Here is a 5,172-nt window from a genome sequence, read left to right as displayed (position 1 = left end):
TAGCTCAGCAGTATAGCATCTGACTGCAGTCTACTGGAAGACAGAGCCTACATTTGCAGGGCTTTGTATTGAGGGGTGGTAAGGACTCAAAGCCAGTCTAAGGCCTTCCTGACCCCCTGCCCCTTCTCCCCTAGACCTCCTCTCCAGCTGAGGTATCTCCCTGGGTGTGGTGTTTTGTTTTGTTTTGTTTTTGTTTTTTGCGGTACACGGGCCTCTCACTGTTGTGGTCTCTCCCGTTGCGGAGCACAGGCTCTGGACGCACAGGCTCAGCGGCCATGGCTCACGGGCCCAGCCGCTCTGCAGCATGTGGGATCTTCCCGGACCGGGGCACAAACCCGTGTCCCTTGCATCGGCAGGCAGACTCTCAACCACTGTGCCACCAGGGAAGCCCCCTGGGTGTAGTTTTTACAGTTACTATCTTGACAATTGACACACTCCTTGGTTCCCACCCTTACACACACACACACACACACACACACACACACACACACACAGACACACACACCGGCCATTCTGCCTCACTCTAGACTAACTGCTGCTAATGTCTCTTCTTTTAAAAGGGGGGCCTGACATTTTTTGGAAGGTGGGTCAACCCCTTGCTGCGATCCACGTGTTCTTGGCCTCCAGCGGTCCGTCTCCATAGCCTTTTTTCCTTTTTCCAAGGGGAAGAGTGAAGGCGGGGGCGAGGGCTGGCGGCCCGTGAAAAGGCAAAATAAATCCTAAGGAAGCAAGAAATCTGACGAAGGGATCTTACTTTTAAGTGATTTCCTTGAACGCGTCTTTTCAAACTCCGCCATAGCCTAAGGGGCTGCGCAGCCGGCGGCTGCGGCTAAGACCTGTGACTAATGCCGTTTGACCTGAGCCCTTGGGGTTTTGTGCGTCCTGCCATTCATTGTAATGTCGTTATCTTCAAGTTTATTTCAGAGAAGTCACTAGCGTCCTCTCCCAGAGCGGGGCTTTCTGTCTGTTTCTCTTTCAGGGGAAAAAAAGACGGGAGGGGAAAAGAGTATCGGAGGCGCCGGTTGGGGTGAAGATCCTCGCCTGTGCCGCGGGCGCCGCTGCTCGCTGGGGGAAGGCCTCAGTAGAGGCAGCCGAGGCTCCCGGGGCCTTCGAGGCCAAAGCTGCCGGAGCCTCCCTGGGAAGGCAGGAAGGGCTCCGGAATCCGTCTGGGGTTTCTTCCCCCCGCCACGCCCCCGGGGCCTTGGATAGCTGGCGCGTCCCTGCCCTTTGCGCCGGCGTCTGGCCGTGGCTCACCCTCTCCAGTGTGGGTCGAGGCGTGAGCGCCTGCCCCGGTAAGTGCAGGCTGCCCGTGGGGAGACGAAGTGCCCGAAAAGTAGAGAGTGGCTTGATATATTCCTCGCCCTCCGAAACGATAACGAACGTAAATTCGGGAAGACTGGGACCCCAGGGTCGCACTTTGCAAGGGTTCAAACCCCCAGGCCGTGGCGCTCCCGACCGGAGCTACCAACAGAGAATGCTTTGCAAGTCTGGCAGGCTGCGGGGTGGCGGTGGCGTCGGAATTAGCACCCGCCTCCTGGCTTCTGCTGTCCCAGGGAAAAAGAGGGAGCTGATGCGCGAGGCAAAGGAGGAGGGCGGCGAGGCTCGGGCTGTAAGAGCTTTCCTACAGCCCCAGCTCTTTAGGCGAGCCGCTCTATTAAGACACCTCTAAGGGGTTCACCTTCAGAATAGGCCACAGGGAGCTACCGGCCGCCCCAGCCCTTTCTAGCATCTCCCGCACCGCTCATTCCTTTCACGCTCACTCCCCCCTTTTTCCTTGAAAATCCTTCTATTGTGCCAATCAAGCAGATGGTTTGCAGGAAATATAGCTTGGCCTTGCTGACCGAAACTAATTTTAACTAGCTTTCCAAGCCTGAAACGTTTGTTTTGCTCTTACAAAATAGCCCCCAAAACAGCTGGCAAGGGTGAATTAAACCCATTAAAGACACATTTATAAGAAATTATATTCACATAGATTGCCTGAACCCCCTTGTGCAGCCTAAGAGGGGAGATGAGCGCATTTAAATGAAAATGTCGCCGAAAGCTCCCCTCCTTAACGTAGCCTGAAAGTCCCGAAAACATTTTACTAAATAGATTAACTTGACTATTGTCTCGCGTCACATTTAGCAGCTTCATTAAGTGAATGGCTGAACAAATATATTACGCATGCATGGAAAGCGCTTTTGCGAAGCGCCTCATTGTGTCCTCAGCCCTGACAGGTGGTTAACTGTGTGTTGTGTTTTTTGGTGGGTTTTTTGTGGGTTTTTTTTCTTTTTTTTTTTTTTTTTTCTCTTTTTAACCCGAAGAAAGAGGGTGTCTTTAGAGCAGTGCTGTGCGCAGGCCCGGCTTGGTGGGAGTTTACTTTAACTGGCTGCTTGGGCCCTGCCGCCCAGTGATATTAGCACCGTGAGATGTTGGCAAAGGCGATCTGAGCCCATTCAAGATAATCAAAATTAAATTCTGGTGAGCCGAGCCTTGAGTGCTTTTTCTCTCCATCACTCCCACCTCCTTGTCTCGGAAATTAATTTTATAATGCTCCTTTTCAAAGCTGATGTCCCCCCACCTCCCGAAAGTAAATTGCCTTTGCGTTTCCTTGATTAGCCGGCTCTCTGCAGACTGCAGTGTTAAATATCCTTTTAACTCACATTTGGATCCATTTCACTTTACTGTGTGTCTTTGGGGAAAGTCCTTGTTTCCCAGGCCTCAGGGTCCCTGTGTGGGAAACAAGGGACTAGGGCCCTAGAAAGCTCTCTAAGGGCCCTTTCAGGTCTGACCTTCTAAGGTTTAAAAGTTCTCTGCTCTTTGTCACCCCACTATGGGTCCCAACCCACCAGCTCCCAGCGTCTGGCCTCCACCTGGAGGACCTGAAAGACTGCATTTCCGGGTACTAGGGGCGAGCCCTGAGTGGAGGGAAGAAGCATGGAGTAAGCTGGAGGCTTCAGTGCAGATCGACTGGGCTTCTGCTCCTCGGGTCTCAAGATCCACTAGGAGCCCTTAGGTGCCAGGCCCTCGCATCCCACCCAGCGTCCCGCCCCGCATCCTCCCCTGCGTCAGACTTCTCTTCAGTCCTGGTCCTGCAAAGAGGTGTGGCCTGATGCCAGGAGGTGTAAAACAGGAGGTGTTTCTCCCTGCCTTGCTCCCCCGGTCCTGGGAGTTGCTTTTCAGCCTCTTTAATTACTCCTTGCGCTCCCCGCCCCCTTCTCCCCCCATGAACCCCTTCCTCACCTGCCCCCGCCCCAGCTTTTTTCCCCTTCCTCTCGTCTCAAGCTGAAACTATTGGTTTCCTGTCCCAGAATCTTTGAGAGGCGCTGAGTGGGAAACCATATAGGATTTTTCTCTGGACCTGAAAGAGCCGGCTTTTGTCGATGGTGGGAGGGAGAAGAGGGAAATATCTGTTCCACCTTTGCAGTCCCCAAGGACTCCGGGATGGGTAGCAGGTGCCTCTCAGAGGCTGGGTTTGCGTTGGGGTGGAGGCGTCCCTACAGGGAGTCAGCAACCCAACGAGTTGGGTGGCAGATCCCGGAGAAATGGACGCCACCACCTACGACCGCCACCCACACTTCAAGAATAGAGGACTTTGAGAAGACTGGTCTTGTTGATGTGCAGTGGCTGTGCGAAGCCGGTGCTGCCAGATTTATACCAGTCTTTCAAGCTGTCTCTGGGGAGCTTGCTGTCTCGATATTAAACCTTAATCTTGTCCAACGTTTAAGAACCCACAAGGGAAAAAGACTTCTGCCTATGGACTGAGATTCTGTTTCCCAAACCAGAATCTTGCTTCACCTTCTCCTTTTTCATGTTAAAAAACCCAGATGGCATGTTTTCAAACATAGAAGGAAGAGGAGTCATTTTAGATCTAGGGCCAGTTGGTTACAGAAGGTGGGGGCTTGGGGGGGGAGCCTCCGAGGCTAAATGTTCCAAATTCTTCAGCTCATCTTTGAAATGTAGAGATTGCCCTTTTGGGACAAAGAGGTATTTTTCTAATCCAGATACTCATGGGAGGATTAGAGGTAAGACTGCTAGTTCTTTATAATGTGGTAAAAATTCATTTTAAAAATTATTTTTCTTCTAACAGGAAGTGAGTCTTGATTTGGTCAGAGGAGGGACCTATCAGAGAGAGAGGCTGTTTGGAACCATGAGTCAGTACTTGAGAGAGAAGTATTCTGATGTGTATGGGGCTCTAAGTTGCTGAAGGTTTGTTTTACCTGAGGCTGAGATGGGTTTAGAGGTTATTGCAGGAAAGAGAGAAGGAAAAGTCCCCCAAGACTTTTGCCTGCTCTGCAGTTCTGCTTAGTCAGCGTAGGGAAGCAAGAGGGAGGCATGAGAGAATGTGACATTCCTCTTGCATGGGGAAGGGGTGGGGGGAAATAGCCTTATCTTAGGGTGTTACCTATACTGCACAATGGCCTTAAGGCTAACTGCCAGCTGCTGTCTACAGGAGGAAAATCAAAGCATTCCCTAGCCTGCTCACCCTTCTCCACCATCAGCTTTTCCCTCTAACTGCAGAGAGAAAGATAGTCATCAGACAGAAAGGCCTTACATTTCCTTCCATGCCCGCTCACTCTCCATTCTATTCACATCTCCACCGAGTCAGGTCCTCCCCTGCCTCCTTGGGGACAGTGTTAGTTATTTAATCTCTGTTTGCCCTTCCAAATCCACCTCCTACTCCTTCTCCCCCTGCTTTTGTCCTAAGAGACTAGCAAAATGCACCTAGGGAAACGCATCGACACCAGCATACCCTGCTGGCTGGTTTCTTCTGCTTTGCTTCAGTTAGTGGGAGGCAATGGCACCAGCTCAAGGATAGGAGGAGAGAAACGTTGGGGTATTTCTTCCTCTCACTTCCTTCTTTTTTTAAAATTTATTTATTTTATCCATTTATTTTTGGCTGCATTGGGTCTTCATTGCTGTGCGTGGGCTTTCTCTAGCTGCGGTGCGCCGGGGCTACTCTTCGTCGGCTTAGCTGCTCCGCAGCCTGTGGGATCCTCCCAGACCAGGGCTCGAACCCACATCCCCTGCATTGGCAGGTGGACTCTCAACGACTGCGCCACCAGGGAAGCCCCCTCCCACTCCCTTCTTGCTTTGTTGCATTTCTGTGAATAACTGTAGCTGCAGCTCCCAAGCTCACTGGGCCCTGCGATATAATAGCTTTCCACTTTTGCTAGTCTTTGGGTGTATTAA

The sequence above is a fragment of the Lagenorhynchus albirostris genome, chromosome 9 (assembly GCF_949774975.1).
Source record: "Lagenorhynchus albirostris chromosome 9, mLagAlb1.1, whole genome shotgun sequence".
Taxonomy (NCBI): Eukaryota; Metazoa; Chordata; class Mammalia; order Artiodactyla; family Delphinidae; genus Lagenorhynchus; species Lagenorhynchus albirostris.
The sequence above is the reverse complement of the archived record's forward strand: the minus strand, read 5'-3'. Positions refer to the sequence as shown.